The sequence below is a fragment of the Phacochoerus africanus genome, chromosome 3 (genome assembly GCF_016906955.1).
Source record: "Phacochoerus africanus isolate WHEZ1 chromosome 3, ROS_Pafr_v1, whole genome shotgun sequence".
Classification (NCBI taxonomy): domain Eukaryota; kingdom Metazoa; phylum Chordata; class Mammalia; order Artiodactyla; family Suidae; genus Phacochoerus; species Phacochoerus africanus.
This window is the reverse complement of record NC_062546.1, coordinates 163,389,595-163,410,894: the sequence shown is the minus strand read 5'-3', so window position 1 is coordinate 163,410,894 and position 21,300 is coordinate 163,389,595.

Genomic DNA, 21,300 nt, shown 5'->3' with positions numbered 1-21,300 from the left:
GTGAAACTCTTAAATTAACATGTTGAATACTTTGGAAAAATATTTAGTTCCCCATTTTTCACTTTGGTGAATTATAATAATTACTGGTTATGCACCTACAAGCATAGCAATGTAGGCCAAACTTGTACATTTCAAATTTGCCAGTGGAGAAAATCGGGCACAGAAAACTTCATTGACTTGCTCAATATTACTCTCTTGAAGGGACAATGTGTCACCAAAGGTGAGTTGATCAGATTCCTCCAGGAGGAGGAATGACAAAAATAAAAAACATGAGTAGAAACAATTACCTTAGACCAAAAATTTAAAACACTATCTCTAAGTATGATTTTTCAGAAAATAAATGAATGATAAATAAGAAGGAAAGTCTTTAAGAAAGAAAGAAAAATGTGGCACAAGATAGCACTTTAAAATCAATGGTCTGGGGAAGAAATGGAAATGATTCCAATAGCACCTCCAATCTCTGCTACCTGTTGTTAGGTTTGCTGAGGAAGGAATGGGAAAGGCCACATTGATAAAAGCAAGAAAAATTTATTAAGGCATCCAAAGAGAATGGGCTGAACTCAAGATGGCACCAGCACCGACTGATAGGTGATGTCAGGCTTATAAAGGATATGTGGTGGGAATCTGTGGCGGAAGTTTATGGTGGGGTCTTGTGGTAGGAACAATGAAGAAGGAGGAGGGAAGGTCATGGAAGGGGTAGGGGGTTGAGTGCCATGACAGAGGGCCATTAATCTTTATAGGTTTTAATCTATGTAGGCAATCATTTTCCACAGGTCATCATTTCTTACTGCCCAACTTGAGTATCCACATTCCTGGAAAGAGTGTAAATCTTGCCCAGGCCACATCCAGGTCCACAGCAAGTCTCCAAGATGAACAGCCACATTTGGGGGTGGGAGGTGGGGGTGGGGGTCTGTCACCATCCTCCTGAAACCTATCACCTCTAAGACCTTAAACTTCCATAATTTTCCTTACTTTGTTTCCTTATTTGAGAGATCCTTGACTCATGGAATCATGTGAGAATAAAAAGATAATTAACCATGGACTTGGAGAACAGGTCTTTTGTTGCCAAGGGAAGGGGGAGGGAGTGGGATGGACTAGGAATTTGGGGTTAATAGATGCAAACTATTGCCTTTGGAGTAGATAAGCAATGAGATCCTCCTGTATAGCACTGGGAACTATGTCTAGTCACTTATGATGGAGCATTATAATATGAGAAAAAAGAATCTATATATTTATGTGTGACTGGGTCACCTTGCTGTATGTACAGTAGAAAATTGACAGAACACTGTAAACTAGCTATAATGGAAAAAAAATAAAAATCATTAAAATGAAAAATAAATTAAAAAATAATAAAATTAACTCATTTGAAAAAAAGATAATTAAGTAGTTTTTATTCAGCACAGGCTCTGAAAGATTGTGAAAACATAATAGAAAATAATTTTTATTATTGAGAAATCAGTTGATTGATTTATCTAGCCATTTATTCATTCATGTTTTTCCAAAAGAATTTGTTGAATACTAAGATGTGTTAATCACTGTTCCAGGTGCTGAAGATATAAAATATGTGTAGCTACTTTGAAAACAAAACCTTGAAAATGAATCTGATTTAATTTTAAATTGAACTTGAGAAAACATTTGTTAAATCTGATAAGGCTGCTCATATACTTTGTATTTATTTTTTAAGTCTTTTAAAATAATACCATGTCACTTTACTTATGTTTCTTCCTTAGAATTTTATTGCGCCAGTAGCTAATTAATAAGTATATTAATTGTTTTGGATATTATGGACTTTATTAGTAACTTCAAATTTATGATGTATTAGAAAAGTCATTATCAGATTTGCAAATGTTGTTATATTATAAATGATTATCTCCTTTTATTATACTATTGCAAGATGATATGTTATCATCTGCATTGATTAATGTATGCATATGTAATTGTACTTCATTAACTTATTGGTTTCTTATGACGTATGTATTATAAATTTCAACATTAGTTACTATAGGAAATATGGGAGTTATAAAAAATGATAACTTTCATCATATATTTAATAATCTAATTGGATATAATTCTTTATATATTTGAACTTCAAAACTCTTTCAGCTAAATTTCTTTTGACCTAATTATTTGCTTGTTTGTATTATGTATTTTCCTTTGTATATTTCTTCTATAGGCCCAAATAATAATTTGTGAGGATGGTGGTTTGTGGTGAAATTTAATTAGAACATCAGCCAGTCATAAATGATGGCTCCTCCATACGCTTCCTCCAACTTTTGGTTTTTTGAAATATCAGAGTTTCCAAATATTACATCGATTTCATAGTCTCAGCTATGCCATACTTTCCGATTCCCTTAAGTCAATTGCCAATAATACTCTAAGCTCTCCAAAACTCATCAAATTTCCTTTAGAGAATTACCTCATCCATCATAATTTCCTGTTTTATAGCATAATATCCTCCATTCATCCAGCCTAGAATTATCTTTGATCTCTTTTTTTCCTTCCTTTTGTCAGTTTCAGTTTCAGTCTTCAGTTTATCTTTGCACCTTAAAAATTCCAGTGACAGTACCCACATTTGGCCTTCATCCTTGCTTAATTTATTTCAGTAAATCTCTAACTGGTTGCCTTGTCACCTATTTCTCCTATTCCAAGTCATTATATTTATAGTGGCCTAAGATACAGCCTGATGAGATCATCTATCAGAATAAAAATCATCATTGTTCCTCATTAATTAGCAAGTTTCAAAGAGCATTTTCAATTTGGTATCTATGATATTTTTCATAAGGTCCAACCTATACTCTAGGCATTCCTTTCCTTTGTTTGCTATTGGCAGACTTGACTGTATCTTTAGTTTCCCCAAACACACTAGAGACCTTGATCATGAGTATATTATTTTCACCTATGAAATTCCCATTAAGTTCCATCTCATCTGAGGTTTCTGATCTCTTCTTTCATTCACTTCTTAGTGCAATTTGACTTAACTTCAATCCTCATAAACCCCGTGTGTCGCTGACGTTACTATAATGTGAAATACAGCCATTCGCATATTTACCTAAGCACTTTCAACCCTCCTTTATTTCTACAGGTCTCTTTTTAAATCTTTGGTCACTATCAATTTTCTTCCAATAATTCCCTTTTATAATGCTTAAGTTATAATTATTATAGTCAAATTATCTTTAACTCAGTAAATACTAGATAAAAATATAAATCTGACTCACTGTAGGACATCATTTCAGGTTTTGTCTTTCTCTGTTCAATCTAGGATTATTATCAGTTAATTTAGAATGGGAGGAGGGAAACAAGGGTTAAAGCAGACATTGGCCTGACTTCTAACCTTGGATTTGATCCTGCATTACAGGATTAAAGGCATTACAGGTCAGTATTAGACCTATGACAGAGTGTCTAAAGAAGCTCAAAGAGAGTCAGAATTGGTGTCTGAGTAATGCACTGGGTTGCTTAAAGAAATCCACCAGAATAAGATCAGGAGGGCATATAAGAGGCAGGGTTCACAAGAAGCAGATGAAAGTATTGTTTTGTACTTCAGAGGGTAGGTACTAGTCATTATAGAGAGAACTTCAATCATTTTATGAATCACATGTTATGCAAATTAGTTGATAATAAATTAAGAATGGGCTCAAAAGGAGGATCTAGATATACATAAATATGGGCTCACAATTTGGAAACGTAAAGATTTTTGGCACAGAAACTCTGTCAGAACGATGGATATCTTCATGATAAATTGTACATAACCTATGGCCACACTGTAACTCACTGGAAGCTCTCTTTCCAAAGGGTTTACTTAATACAAAGACATATTTGATTACATCTTAGGAGAACACAAACACTTCCTACTTTTGTCAGAATTGGCTCAGAGATTAGAACAAATATGAGACCACAAATGGGAGTTCTTGACTGAAGAGAAATGAAAATAAAATAGTGGAAATTAGATTAAGGGTGATAGACTACTTTTGTAGTTTATCTTCTAATTTCCTACATCCATTTCCCATTAGGTATTCAATAAAAACTTGTTTAGTAAATATATCATCTCTTAGCTTTTGGTTTTCTCTTCTTAGATTCCCTTTAAACCATTTGTTTCTTATGCATTTTTGTCTTCAAAATTTTATTTTATTTTATTTTGTGTTTTTTTAGGGCCACAGCCATGGCATATGGAGGTTCCCAGGCTCAGGGTCAAATTGGAGCTACAGCTGTCGTCCTATGTCACAGCCACCACAAGGCCAGGTCTCAGCTGTTTCTTTGACCTACACCACAGCTCATGGCAATGCCATATCCTTAACCTACTGAGCAAGGCCAGGGCTCAAACCTGAACATGAGGTTCTGTGTATACCTATATGGTTCTGTCTGATTTTAAGGTTAATACTCTTATTTCTTGAATTTAGTAAAAGAGCATGATGCTGTGGAATGAAGTGTGTGTGTGTGTGTGTGTGTGTGTGTAGAATTGGAAGTTCCCAGGCTCGAGGTCAAATTGGAGTTATAGCTGCTGGCCTACACTACTATATATAGAGAGAATTGGAAAAATTTTAAATGTGATTAGAATGGAATACATTTTCAATGTAAATTACACTGACATCAGAATTAGTTTAAAAATTGATTACATATTATACCTAGAAAACAGCATTCTTATTAGTTTATGTGATTTATTGCTTTGCTTAGTAGAAATAATTGAGTGTATTTAACCATGTACATTTTGTTTTAGGTAGTACTTCTCTAGTATAAATATATGAAAAATTGTGAAATGTCTTGTGATTTCATTTCTTTGTAACTGATGAGTTTAGGCAGTCCCCATCTTGAGAGGAACATTTTTAACACTCTGATTCCACCACAGCACACTTCTTTCCTCCAGGGAAAATGGCAAACTACAGTCAGCTGGGCAAATTCAGGCTACAGTCTATTTTTGTAAATTTTTATTGTAATGCAACCATGCCATTCATTTACCTAGTGTCTATGCATGCTTCAAGGGCAGAGGTTAAGTATTTGTGACAGAAACCACATGGTCCACAAATCTTAAAATATTTGCCATCTGGTCCTTTATAGAAAAAAGTTTTCCAATCTTTGCTCTAGAAAGGTCAATATGGGAAATAAATTTTTGTAAACTAGGATTTATGAAAATATACAATTCTCTTAAATAAATTACAAAAATCTTAATTATCTTGCAGTAATAGTCTTAATTTGAGTCTACGGAACTGGGTATAAATTTTATAGGGTGAGTTTTTTACAGCCCTAGAGAGCATACATGATTCAAATTCAACATACTTTGTGGCAGGAAAACTCAGTATTTAGATGGTCATAAGTGTTGCTAATTTTTTCAGTGGTTTAAAATGAACAATTTTTAAAATACAATCACTCGGTGGATGAAATTTTCTATTCTCTCTTACTAAATTGATACGGAATATTTTACACTTTTGTGAGAATTTGCACTATGTCAATAAAAGATTTTATTTTCCTTTTATGTTTCTAATTTTAATTTCTTTCAATTGTGTTGTAAAGGTATTATAGTTACACAATACAAAATTCATGGTACACATTTAATGGCTTTTAAAAATTACAGACTATTTTGAAACAGAGGTAGAGATTATCACTTTAAAATTGTCACTTGATTTTTTTTATGGTTGGCAGTTAAGGTACATTGATCTGCCTATATTCAATAGTTTCATTTAATGTACTTTGAATAAACTTAAATACATATGTAAACAATATTTGATTCCTTCTTATCCATTATATATTCTCTGAGATCACCTCAGCACTTACAGTTTGGTCACAATAAATTTTCTGGTTACCACCTTCCACTGCAATCTAGCCTTGTCCATTATAAAGTATCACTGAGAGGTCTAATTTCAATAATTATTATAGTGCTGACGCCATCCCAGGTATATTTTGCTATCAATATAGATCCTGAGGAAAATAATTGTCAGTTTGATTAGTTACTTAAGTGGCAGGCAGATTTCCACATCTATAAGTACAATGAAATACTTATATAAATTTTATAAAGTAGGAGGAAGACTAACTATTCATTATCACTCTGGGCGTTTATGTCATTTCTTTTTATTCTGCTCGATAAGAAGTTTGTGAAGTCTATTTCAGAAAATTATTAGCTCATTTTGTATCTGCATACTTAAGTGATTTGAGTGATGAGATCATAATCATTAAAACAGAAGCTCAGGATTCTTTGACCATTGAATAAAAAAGCCAGTTATCCAGGGGTAACATATAAGCTGAATAATTATATAAAGTGGTATTACAAGGCAAGTGTTGCAAATAATTTTAATATTTTGAATAATTTTTGAAACAATCATTTATTCTAGCATTCATCGGAATGTAAACGGAAGACAAAAATAAAGAAAAAAACAAACACCAAAGACTTGAAAGTGCTTAACTATGACTTCTGTGATGAAGGCTTCCAAATCTTTCTCTCTAAATTTGATGAGAACCTTTAGATTACACTTTTTCCAATGGTGGGAACCAAGTTACAGTCATTTTTATATTCCCAGGGCCTGACACATTTCTTGCCACCTAGGAGAGTTCAATTATTCTGTAAGGGAGTTCCCATTGTGGTACAGCAGAAACAAACCTGATTAGTATCCATGAGGACAAGGGTTCAATCCCTGTGCTTGCTCAGTGGTATAGGATCTGGTGTTGTGGGTGAGCTGTGGTGTAGGTCTCAGTCATGGCCCAGATACCGTGCAGCCAGGCAGATATAGCTCTGATTTTACCCCTAGCCTGAGAATGTCTATATATTGCAGGTGTGGTCCAAAAAAAAAAAAGAAAAAAAAGAGAGAGAAGAAAAGAAAAGGAGAAAAAAACCCTATTTGATTAATTTAAAAAGTAATACATAATTTTAAATCTAATATATTTAAACTTTTGAAAAGGAAAAAACCAACAAAAGTTTGTATGTGATTTTATTAATTCAAATTTAGCAGTACACTATTTTAAAAAACTTTTTATTTGGTATTTTTAACTTTTTTGCTTTTTACTGAGTGTTACCCCTATCAGTATTAGCATAATTATTTATTTATATGTTTCTTAGCTTAAAGCAAAATATTAACATTAATATAACTTGAATGATTTGATTAATAAATTAAGTTGTCTTATGGTTGTATTTGTACTAAGAACATATTTTATTAGGATGTACAGTTAAAACAATATATAAAGTCATTTGGAAAGTTATTCTCTCAGTGTGGTTATGTCAGTAATCTGATGTACAATGATATTCATTCATTTTAGTTTATTCTCAGTGTTTTGAGGTTTACTATTTATTTATTTATTTGCTTTTTAGGACTGCAGCATATATAGGTTCCCAGGCTAGGGGTTGAATCAGAGCTACAGCCACTGGCCACACCATAGCTCATGGCAACGCTGGATCCTTAAGCCACTGGGTGAGGCCAGGGATCAAACCCTCAACCTCATGGTTCCTAGTTGGATTTGTTTCTACTGTCCCTCAACGGGAACTCCTGCAAAAGCAAAATACATATCAAAATGTATTTGGAGATGTTAAGCTTCCATTCTTATCTTTTCATACCTATTTCCTTTCTTGTGTCCTTTCTTCTGATAACCATTTTTTAAACTCGTTTGTATTTCCTTCCAGAATTTCTTTTTTTCTGCAGGTATAATAAACACACACATATATTTCTATAAATGTATACATTCATAGAGCCACCCCGTTATTAAAAATTATAAAATATACATATGCTGTTCTGTAATTTGATTTTTTACACATAGAAACATGTACTTGAGAGTATTCCATATCATATAAATATCTCTCTCATTCCTTATTACAATGTTCCATTGTATTGGTGTACTAGCTCTCAGATGATAATAAGCTAAACTTATATCTTATATACTTCTAAACAAAAGATTCAAATAAAATCACCTGCTGTAATAAGAGATGGTAAAACATCGTTAGATGCCTAATACCAACCTTGTAATCAGTAACCATATATTTAAAATTCTTAAAGGTCAAAGATTTCTGAGATTCTAACTAAAGAATCTATGAATTAATGATTATGATCTCATCATTTTATTTTCATTAGTGATTAAATGCTGATGCCTATTGTTTCATTCATCATGAATTCAGTGAATAATTTATTGTGTGCTAGGTAGTGTATTAGCTCTTGGGATCCAAAATTAAAATATTTGACCTTGGTTAATCTAATATTTGTCTTTGTAGATATATGAAGTATTTTTACTAAGAAATTTTACTATAAATGAAAAATGTCTTGCTCTATGAATCTTACAAACCAATGTACAATTTAGAAACACGAACAGAAGATTAAAATATGTATTCTCAATTATTCTCAATTGGACTCTATGATTAGGGTATAAAAAAACAGGTTATATGAGCAAAAGAAAGTATTGTTGGTTTTCACCAAGGGAGTTAAGATTTAAGTGAGTACTCTTATGCTAGAGATTTCTAGAGAAAAAACTGTTAAAATTTTTGTAGACTTTAGCAAGATAAGTTCTATTTAAATACACATATAACCCAAGCATCAGTCATCTATACTTCCTTTGCAACCACCCCCATTAAGAGCACTTGATATCCACTGAATTATGTTTCAGGTCCACTCACCAATGGTTCACCTGGAAGTCATTTCTTACATTCACACACCTTCATGCTTTTCCCAATTTTGATGCTGGCCACTTGCCATTTTCCTGCAATTCCCTCCCCAAGCAACACTGTTATTCCTCTGAAATAAATATGTAACTAAAGAAAAAAATATCAACAAAAACAAAAATTGGAGGAGGGCAGGAATTAATATTCTGTGATAATCTATGTGGGAAAAGAATCATAGAAAGAATGGATGCATGTACATGTATAACTGAATCACTTCGTCGTACAGCAGAAATTATCACAACATTGTAAATGAACTATACTGCAATAAAATTTTAAAAAATGAAAAAAAAATATTTAACTAACCCATAACTTAGCCATCACACATACAAAGCTAACCTTGAGAAAAATCTTTGCAGGTTTTGCAGATACAGTCCCATGAAAGGTACTGAGTAAAATTGAAGCAATTTAAATGGGAGCAGGGGGAAAAGCCTGTATAACAGGAGATGAAAAAATTACTGAATTTGAGGAAAAGGAAGTAAGGAATATATTTAACTATTTTGAGTATTTTTTTTTCTGTTAAGGGGAGTGGGAATGAAGAGCAGCTTATTACAGACTAACATTATTTAAACAATTTTTAACGTGATTAATTGCTATCTCCAGTAAATGGAAGTTTCACACGGGGAAGAAGTTAACGTGTGTTTTTAACCATCATAGTTCGGATGCTCAGTATAGCCAATGCATGACACTATGTGATTGAAAAACATTAAATGAGGGAATAAATTAATTAAGATATTTCTGATACGATTATAATGTAATTTGATCAGTAAAGCATTAGATAGATACAAAATACTCCAATAATCTATACTGTAAAAATACATATCATACCTATTTTCTGCTCAGAATAATTGAATTTGTATGCTTGTTGTTAAAAAAAAAGTAATATTACTTTATGAAGATGATGCTTCTGTGTAGCAAAGCAATTACTACCTAATAATTATATTATATACTGCACAGAGAATTGAAAAAGGCTTACATTTGAAGGTCTGAGTAAAATATTTATTTTTGCTTTGGTTATTTTTTTCTTCCCTCAAATTTAAACTTTACCAATAAAAAGAAAAGGTCATGACCAAAATAATATTTTCTTTTAGCAGTTTTCTACATTTAGGGCTCAAACTTAATCTCATTTTACTGTTCTACTGAGCTTGCTTTTGGCAAGGCAAAATGTGCCTTGTACATTAGAAATTGTACACTAATATAATAAATGACTTTTGGAAAAAAAGCAGAATTATATTGAAAATTGGAAGCCTGGGAATGTAATCAAACAGATATTCCTGGTTTCTATGCTAGGCTATATTTATGAAAGTTTTTAAAAACTAAAAAAAAAAAAAATTGGCCAAATTTGTTACTACTCAGTAGGTTCAGTATTCTCAACTGAAAACCACTACCCACTATTAATAAAATCTGTGTACTGATATTTCTCATACCCTACCCCCGTTGCCAAGTATCAGTTACCATGTATATAACTGACCTGGAAACAAAGATAATAAAAATTATCTTAAATTATTATATTTTATTGCTAATGCTATTATTGATGAACAACTGCAATGGTGCATAAAATTTGGGAGAATTGATATTTGAGCACTTTGAAGTTTTAGCATAAATTTCATCTTCCTATTTAAACAATGATTGGGAGTGATTATTTTACTTTTTTTTCTCCCACTGTTCTTTATTACTTGAACTGTCTAAATGCTTGTACTTTATTTTTAATATTTCATTAAATATTTAGTGAACATCAAGTCATAGAGGAAACCAAAGCAAGAGCACAAAGGTAGCTGGACTGGTGCTGAGTATGACATAGGAAAACCCCCAAGAGATTCTTCCTTCCTTCCTTTCTCTCTCTCTCTCTCTCTCTCTCTTTCTTTCTTTCTTTCTTTCTTTCTTTCTTTCTTTCTTTCTTTCTTTCTTTCTTTCTTTCTTTCTTTCTTTCTTTCTTTCTCTTTTTCTTTTTCCCTTCCTCCCTTTCCTTTCCTCTTTCTTTTTCTTTCTTTCTTTCTTTTTCTTTCTTTCTTTCTTTCTTTCTTTCTTTCTTTCTTTCTTTCTTTCTTTCTTTCTTTCTTTCTTTCAAGATTTGTGTCTAAAAAGACTATTTAGAATGTAATGTCATTGGCTGATTATGTTCTCAAATAAGAGTCATTTATTTTGGTCACTAGTGAGTTTATGGAATGGCATAAGGGTGGTGGTATAATACTGTCTCCAAAAAAGTTTTGTTTGTAGCAATTGAGTTGTTTCAGTGCAGTAACACATTTTGTGTGTGTGTTTTGTTGTTATTTGGTAGCTATCAAATTCCCTTCCCTTCATTTTTCCTCTTTATGTATCCTTATGCTTTTTAGATGTGATTCTTGTTAACAGATATGGCAGGTTTTTTTTTTTTTTCTCTTTTAATTGGCGATTTCTGTCTTTTAGCTGGAGAGTTTAGTCCATTTAAAATTTATTTCCAAAATCTTATTTAGTTTTCCTATTTTATCTGTTTAATATGCTGCTTGACCCATTTTGAAAAATTTGTAATTTCATACATACATAATATATATTTATATATAAAATATCTATATTTTAGTTATAATTTAAAAAATGATAGAGAGAGAGAGAGAGAGGTGTTTTTCATTAAAAAATTATTCCTGTTCAAGGTTGGGTTTTTAATAATTGAATACTTCTGAGATAGACTTTAGATATTTTAGATGTTAATTAGGTATCACCAGCTATGAAAGAAAGGGGATTAATGAAGCAGAACTGGCAGAGGAAGAAATGGAACTGTCACACAGGCCTGCCAATGATCCAGCCAACCTTCCTAGGGAACTGCCTGACTGAGTAACCCACATGGAGCTGCAATGCTGAGGCTTTATAGCTCAACTTTACATAGTCAGCAACCTTAAGTTAACTATGGAAGGATGTAACTTCAGGGGAAGGGGCTCTCTCTGCAGCTGAGCAGACCCCAGCTCAAGGCTGCCTGCTGATGTCCTTTCCCACAGCTGAGCAGTGAGCCCTTTCATCAAAGAGGATCTCAGCAGCTCATCACTGTGTGTTTTTCCTTTGTTATGTTATGCATTTTTAAATTTAAAAAATCATATTCTATATTACATACTTCAATATTTCAGTTTTCATTGTCTTGATTCAGTAATTTATGTCTTTCCTTATAAATTTAAAGATTTTATTTTCATGATTAATTCATACCTTTTGAAGCTTCATTTAAGATAATTTTTGAAGACTGGGCTTCAAATATCACCATCTGTAAAGAGTGTTTACTTCTTCTAAGGCCTTGAAGTTAAAACCAGTTTAGGACTACATAGTTTTGTTTGGAAGACCTTTTGTAGTGAGGGGTTGGATATACAAGTTAAAGTGGGTCAAGATCCCTACCCATTAGAATGTAGTCTGGAAATTCTCAGTGAAGACTTTTGCATTATTTTTAGCTTCATCCAGAGAAATAATACCTGGTCTAGTGTCTATTTTTATAGTATGTCCTTATGAGGCAGTTTTGTTCCCATTCACACATCCAGAGTGATAGCGTTATAGGTGTCTTAATCTCAACCTGATTTTGTCTTTTACAAAAGTTTCTCTGATCTTTTATTATTTTCCTCATACATATAGCCATGATTTATAGAAAAATTTCTCAATGGCATAAACAAAAGTTTCTCTGATCTTTTATTATTTTCCTCATACATATAGCCATGATTTATAGAAAAATTTCTCAATGGCATAAAGGATCCTCTTTTAATATTCTTAATATTATAAAGAATATAAAATATTTGTATGCAACAGAGAGAATGTTTATACAAAATATGGGTTCAAGAATAAAAATGCCAACATGCCTTGCCAAAATGCCAATATGCATCGATCAGTGGCCCAGTAGCCAAAATTATGACCTAAGTAACATCTCTAGGATGGATGACTAAGCACCCAAAGCTTTAGAATTCCCTCATTTCAATGACTATTTACCCCTTCAGAGTATGGTCTGAGTTCTAGAAAAACTCTCTTTAAAAAGTAAATATCTCTATCTCAAAGTTTTACAGAATATTTGTGATTTTTATTATGATGCTAATTTTATTTATTTTATAATAGTAAGAGTATTGTAGAGTAAATGTTTAAAATCCCGCCTTAGTCAATTTTGGGCTGTGTTGCCTATTCAAGTTGCTTAAATCTTTAAGCCTCAGTTTCCTCATCTGTAAAAATATGCCTATAACATATAATATTATTTCAAAAATGACAGGAAATCAGGTTTAAAAAATATTTATGGAGGAAGGCATGTGCAGTTGCAGAAAGAAATTGAAGATGGAAAATATAAGATCATAGCCATAGGTTTAGTAAATCACATCAAGTTTCCACTCCCTCAAATGCCTTTTTGGGCAAACAAAGCTTTCATTAGATACATATTTCAAGCCTTCTTTAAGTTTCCTTCTTCAAGAAAGTTTACATTCCCTAGAATAATATCAGAATTTTACACATTAGCAAAAACTCACATAACAGGTCCACGTAAGTAATTTATCTCCTCTGTTCCTAATCATGTGGTAAGGAATAAACCGTAGTTGTGAACAGTTAAATCAATCTATTAGAATACATTAAGTTAAATATTTTATCCTGTTTAAGGTGGGAGCAAAGCATTTTATATTTTGATGTTTATATTCTAATTTTTATAGTCCTCAATTGGGGTTTATTTTTCAGGAAATTAAAATATATAAATGTTACAACTATGTATCATTCTCATAAATAATAATTGTAAGTTACAATTAATTTATTATTAATCTATTGTACATGTGACTCATGGGTGTCTACAAATATCAAAGATAATAAGCTGATGGTTAGAGAATAATCTAACTTCTAACTTCCCTTTGGAATAATAGTAACTTGTGATGCCTAAATTTTACATTAATAGATTCACACCTGCAGATGGTCTGAGATGGAAATTATCTACTCAATGGCAATATCATTTTATTGCTATTGTATTAGGAACAGTAATAAACATTGTTGGTTTTGAAAGCTTTGGTTTTTCTTTTTAAATTCTTCACAGATACACATGTGAAAACAAACCCTAGGAAAAATCTCCTGCTTTTGTGGCTTCTAATTATACATGTAATTAAAAGAAAGAATGCCTTTTGTTTAAACACTAGAGATCTTTTTTTCATTTAAAAGTAAGAAAACAATGGTTTCTTGTTTTACCATCATCTGTATTATAGTTACCACATAAAATCCATTTAAGCCTTTAATTTTAATAAGTGTAACTGAGCTAGCCATTAGATTTTAAAAACAGAAATGGAATAGATACCTACACTCTTCTAGGATTCGCCACAATTCAATAAAGCCTAATTTCTCTGTCAGATAGCTTTCAAAAACCAGAATAAATAAAAATTATAAAATAAATATTCCCAAGTCAGTGTTAAGTGAGAAATCCAAAGCAGAAATAAGCCTGGATAAACTAGCATTTTGTAAGGAATTGTGGCTTCCCTAGTTTTGCTTACTCTGAATAATCAATTTTGCTTTACAAAGATGATGTAGACTTTACTCAGCCCAAGAATCTCTCTGAAATTAACTTCTAATTTGGAATTTTATAAGTGGGAAAGCGAAATATATTTATTACCTATAAGACTTTTGAAAAACTGTCTCCCTTACTCTTAATTCCATTTTTTGCAAGTTATTCTCAATACTCATAGTGAAGTGCTTATACAGTTTCTAGAAAATTTTTAGAGATAAATGTCTATTATAATTATCAACACTACTGTATGATATAATATACTAATAACATAGTATCATAAGACTGGATACTATTACCTTACCTTAACACAAATTTAACATAATTTTTTTTGGTCATGCCTGTGGCATACAGAAGTTCCAGGGCCAGGGATTGAACCAAGCTATAGCAGTGACAACACCAAATCCTTAACCACTAAGTCCACCAAGGAATTCCTAAGAGAATTTATTTTGATGCTCTAGTACTTATATTTTAGAATTAAACTTCTTGAACTTCTTCTCTAAGCTGCTTTTACAGATCCTCTCTGAGTGTGGCTAAGAGAAGTTCTCTCCAGGTTTAAGTTTTTACCAGTTATTTTTCACTTGTTATCCAAATTTAACTGAACCTCTTCCAACTGTTATGTTGTAATCTTTTCTCCCTGCTCTTAAATATCAACGAGACTATCTTTTTCTTTTTCAAGGTTTTCTCTACATTTTCATTACGTTTGTAGTTTTTGCTATAAACTCAAAGTTATTTCAAAATGTGCTCTTTAACCATGCCCTCATTATAGGAGATCGATTTTTTTGTCAATATTATTTTCAAAATCTGAACTGCTAATTTCCCATCAGTCCAGAAGGGGCTTTCCATCTTAGTGATGTGTCAGAGCTCAGACTGGCTCAAATCTGACCCTACCACACTTTGTCTCCAAGATTCTTGTCCTGGTGGAGCCAAGGAATATTAAATTTCCTTTCACAAGAAAAAGCTTTTTATAATTTAAGATAAACTGAAACTTTACCCTTAATGAAAAAATAAGTGTGCAAACTTCTTCCCATGTTACAGAAAAAAATGTACTTACAGGCTGCCATTTTTTATCAGGTAGTACAGCTAGAAATAATTGATGTGTTTTGAATAAACAGCATATTCTAGTAGGGAAGTATGAACTTCATAAACATTATTAATCCTTTCAAGTATCCTTCAAATAAATAAAACACATGTTCTTTTCATAATACACGGTAGGGGGATTTCATTCCTGGTATGCTGTGCACTAATATTTACAGATTCTTATGTACTTTATTAGTAGAAGAATACCTTAATCCTCTCCTTACCATCTAGTTATACTTATTTTGGCTTCTTAAAAATTATCCAGTTTTCTCAAAACCAGAAGATCAAATCAGAAGAGTTTGAGAGAGTTGAGAAAGTTGTTAGATATTTCTTTTCTTTTTCTTTTCTTTTTTTTTTTTTTTAAAAAGAACATGTGCCACAACAGTGACAATGCCAGATCCTTAACTCACCAAGATGCTAGGGAACTTCTGGCCTACCACTGAGTTCCAGAAAGGATATCAGGAAAAATCATATCTAAAATGAGTTCACAAGAATAGAAAGTATATTGCAATCTCAAGTTATTTAGTGAAGGGGAAGACAGATATTCAATAGTTCTATATACTATCACATAATAATAATAGCTAACAGCTATACCATACTTAGTATTCTTATTTTTTAGCACCATGCTTAATGCTTTAACTGTATTGCCACAATTCATGCAAATAACTTTTGAAATAAGTAACATTATTGTGCCCTTTTTACAAATGAGAGAGTTAAGACATGGAGAAATCAAATACATTTCAAAGGTCACAAAATGATAGTAGGCAGTCACAAAATGATAACTCTAATTATTATACTGATATTATTAATTTAATAAGGAAGCTATACTGTATATTTTTGAATCATCTGACAAGAAGCAGATTTAAAGCATCACTCTCAAATCCAATCTCCACTCCTCCTATCCATCCAAACATTGCCTTGGGACTTTAAAACTCTGAAATGAAATGGGGTTTGGTAAGATTTCTGTCTTCCTCCCATATTTCACCCTGCCCTGCTGTCGAAAGATGGGAATGAGGACTGTTGAGACTGCTAGGAAATCTCCTCACCCTTCTGCCCATTCAGAGTCTCTGTTTACTCTGGGATGGGAGTGGAAGAATAGATGTTTCTAGTTTAATTGGTGCTTTAATATCTCTATCAGTTGTTGCTGCTGATCCAACCACTATATAGTCATCCATGCCTGTTTCATGGTACCATCACAATGTCAGCTGTCTCATGGGTGTGTCTCCTACAGATTCCTCAAAAGGTTGTCATTGTACTGTAGGTCTTAAAATGAGAAATACAGTACAAGTCCTATCTCCTTCATTTAGCAGAACTCCTTTGATAGTATCCCCTGTAGCCTCTTGCTGATGAAGGTCCATTTTGGGAGTTATTTCTCTCTGTGCAGAATGGCAAGAGTACTCAAAATATAGCTAGCTTCGATTTGGTTCACTTATAATCATTAGGAAACTATCTCATCTCTGTTACATCGGTTTCTCTTTTTTCATCTTAATTTTTTTCCTGCATCATACAAATCATCATCCATACTATATTATTTATGTACTTATTTATTTGTGCTCCAGTTAAAATGAAAAATTTTTGAGGAAAAACCAATACAATATCTAACTTACATAGTACAATATACACATTATCCAGGACAGTGACTCACACACAGGCTGGTGTTCACTAAATATCTATAAAAATAAATGATTATTAGAAGAAATAAATGGACAAAGACTGCATATTGGACTGTTAAGAGTGTTAGGAAAATCAAGATTTACTCTATTAAATAGGAACTCAATAAAAACTCAATAGATATTGATTTAGTCCCTCATTTTACCTCCCAGTCTTACTAAATAGTCAGTGCTCTCTGAATTTATGTCGGTTGAACAACTGGGAAGGTGAAGGAGTAGGTGAATATGTTCTCTATAGCTGTCTGCTGATTTCTCTTTTCCTTGGCATTCTCCCACATTTGTACTTTGTTCACAAAAATCAATCAAGAAGATCTTCAATTTCTCCTATACCTCAGGCACATCTGGTAATGGGGCTCAAGATGCATCTTTTTACCTACTTAGCTGTGTTGGCAGTTACTATTGAGATGAATGAGTAAACCTTGTGTTTTTTTTTTTTTTTTTTGTGGTGGAGGGGTGTGTGACTGGCCATTCATATTTTTTGGTGGCCAATCTTACAATTAAAAGGCAGTTTATTTTGTATTGGGGGAAGAGAATAAAAATGAGAATAAATATATTTTACCATGTATATTTTTAATATATGATCTACTTAGTATTTTTAAAATGGAGATTTTTTTTCTTAATAGTTCCAATCCCTAATTACACATATATCTGTGTCTTGATTTTAATAATTACTTCTGCTTAAATATTTTTCCATATAGACACATGGACTACAATGAAAGTTAATAAATGATAATTATTCTAGTCATTGGATGCATTTTTATATTTCTAAATAGTTATTTCTATATTGCTGTATTTTGTTGATTTATAGGACATAATAGATTGTCCTGTTCTTTGGATTATTCCATATAAGTTTCTATAGGCAGAATTACAATGGTCAAAGACAAGGATCAACAATTTAGTTCAACTGAGTTTGTAAATTTTCTAGTATTGCTTATTTTTTTTTACTTTTTAAAATCTATGAAACTGTAATATAAAGTTTATTTTTTGATTATTTCAAATAATATAATTATTTACACTTTTCTAAACAATAATGACCTGACCATTTTGGTAAAAGCAAAATAATTTGAATATATTCTTTAATTTTAAGACATAGCAAAGAGTTTTTACTTTCACTAAAAGGTAAGGTTTGCATATGATATAAGATGGTTTCTAAAATTCTAATTATCTACTTAATGGGGCTTTGGGGTTAGACTGAAATAGTTTATTATAGTTTTACAATAAAGCAAAACAGGAAAATGCTAAAGTAAATTTATATATTTAAATGAATTTCAAATCTAACTTTATGGATGAAATAATTTAACAGATAATTTACTTTATTCAAATTTTCAAGCTAGAATGTATATTATTTGGAGATTAAAGGAGGGAAATTTATATATGATAAATTTTAAAAAACCCACTAATAAGAATAGCAGTCTAAGAGTACAACTTCATGATTGTTAGACAAAAAACAAAGCAAAACAAAAAAGGGATATTTTACTTGTAAAGTCTTCCCTAGCATGGATTTAACTTTGAATTCGATCTGATCAGTTAAGGACATTTTGCCATAAGAAAGTAACTAATGCTTCTTGATTCTTATGGGTTTTGCACATAGGAGACAAAAAGCCTTAACATTCAATCCATCACTCTGAAATTGACTAAATATATTTTTGCTCAGAGTTTACCCCAGTCCTCACAGCTAGATCATTTTAAATCTTCTCTTTGTCATAGATCAAGAAGTAGAAGAAAGCAACAGAAATTATGGTTTATGTTGTTCAATATCCTCTCCAAACAAGTATTTTTATTATAATTTCTCTATCTCAAAGAAGCAGTAAATTACATTTAAGGCATTTTATGGCTAAAGGAAGAGAAATTTAGTAAAATTAAATATATTTGATCTAGGTAAAAAAGCATTCCATTTACAGAACAAAAAACAGTAAGTTACTAACTTTATGGCTTTATTCATTTGACAATTGCATCACTATAAATGATATTCTAATAAATTGAAATTTTACTCACTATAGTTTTAGTGAAGTTCAACTTTACAGTTTTCTGTAAATTCCATTTTAACTTTTAATATAAATTTAAATCTTATGTGAAATGATCAAGAAACAGCAGTAAAACCAATCAGACATTTTCATAAATATGACTTTCAAATCTAACAGGGAAATATTCTATATCAAATTGCTTATAATCTCCTTGATATAGACTATGACTGCTTTCCTATATTTCATGCTGTCCTATATCTTTAGAAAAACAGATAACTTAATCATCTAGATTTTTAACAGAGAGGAAAGCCATTAAAATAAGGGTAATTAGATGTTTCAAATCTGGAGAAGAGCCTTCATAAATCATCTTTGTTTGGTACAAAGAATAATTGGCCCCATCCCAACTTTTGTTGCATTTACTTTTGTATAAAGAAGCATGTTTCATAAATAATTTCTGAACTTGTAAAAAAAATAGACTATCTTTGGAATATTCCAAGAAAAATTTCTTCTCTTGGATCATGATGGGGAGAAAAAGAATGAATATCAGGACTCTGCTATTTGCTATATTATATATGACATTTATAAGAAAATTAATCTAGCACATCTCAAAATATGAGCCAAGGTCACCTATATTGGTATAATCTGTAATATGTTTTAAAATTCAGATTCTTCTTTGTTCCCCACAAAAGGATTATAGGATCAGAATTCCTAGGGATGAGTTTTCAGATAAAAGTTGTATGTCTGCAAGTGGTCAGGTGGTCCTTATGCAGTGTCCTTATTTTAGATTCAAGAATGAAGCCTACTCAATTTGTTATGAGAACTAAATCATATTGGCAAAGTGATGATCAGAGAACAAGTCCACAATAATTTAAATATTATCTCCTTAATTTTTCCTCCTTCATGGAGGATTTCTTTGTTCAAATATCTGGTTTCATGAACAGTGTTTTCATATGTAACCATGTTTGTTTAGGTCTGCAGAATTGATTGTGAGACAATTGCTCTCATTCTTATTCTTCCTAATTCATGAGAGAATAGTTCAATCACTGCATTCTGCATTCAAGAAATATTTGAAGGACACACAGCAAAACGGCATCAATGTAGTAAAACCAGTACAGTAGTTTATACTCTACTGTTATCTGTCAGCCCAAACAAGCAATTCTCTAGAGCATCAGATTAATTTGGAAAGATAACTAGTCAAGTCAGATTGGAAAGAGAGATTGGAATGTTGAAAGGAAGGAGTGTGATATGCATTTCTTTTAATTTGTTTTTTGAGGATACAAGTTCTAGTTTAGAGGGAGATTGTAAGATCATGTTTAGTCTTGTCCCTTAATCTCCCCTCCTCAACCCTGAGTCACAAACTGATTATCTAACCACATTCATTACATCTAAGGTCTCCAGTATGCCTCCAAACAAATTTTCTTGTTTTGGCCTAACTGTTCTCTTTTCATCAGACATTTCATTTCTCAGTATATTTTAGGGATCACTTACTTAGAATGCCTTTCTCATTATTTCCTAAATTTAGAACTAACCATGTTTTCCCCTCTGAAGACATTTTTTTTAATGCCCATTTTATATTAACCAGTTCTTTTATTTTCTATATTCTGATACTTTGACATCTGGGACCTTGCAGACACTGGAGGGGCTGTCCCTCCCAGAATAAGCCCATCCCTAGAGACCTTCCCTGCAAGCTCCCTTTTTAGATACAAATCAACAAATTCAGAGGCTCTCACACTCTGGACCACTTTTCTTGTGCCTTAATTAACTCAAAGCCAGCCACCAGACAGTTATAGATAACCCCCACACCCCAAGGTGATATTATTCAAACTATCCAATCCTAAACCTCCCTATTACTATTCTGCTTGCAAAAACCACAATAAAGGTTTTTGTTCACAAATCTCCTTCTTTCCACTTGTGACTGAAATTAGGGCTTCCCTTTGTGGCCCCTCCTCCTGAAAACTGTAAATAATAAACTGGTCTTCCAATGGAAATAACCTCCTCATCTGCTGGTCTTACTTCAAATCCTTTGTTAATATATATAAAATAGAAAATTCACAGAGCTGGTACTTATCTTGCTAAATGATTCCAAAACCTCTGCTTCAGGGTTCACTAAAGTTTAATACATCTTCACTTGGATAGTCATCCTCAAAACCATATTTCTCCCTTTTGACAACTAGAGACCTTGAGTAATATTTGTTTACATTCTAGTCTTTTACCATTTTCCCATATGTCCTCTGGTGTTTTGCTACTAAAGTGTGATATGGAAATCAGCAACTGCCCTGTATTCTGAGAGCTCATAAGAAATATAGAATATCAGGCTCTGAATCAAAATTAACATTTTAACAAGATGCCAGGTGATTTATATGCACATCAGATTTTGATCATTGCTGATTTTGGATTACAATTCCTTTAACTTAATCTCTTCAACTAGGATTCCTGAGGTGTTAAAACTACATTGTATTTCAGAAGTTGAAGGCTTTCTCTATCTCTGCATAAACAATTATTGTT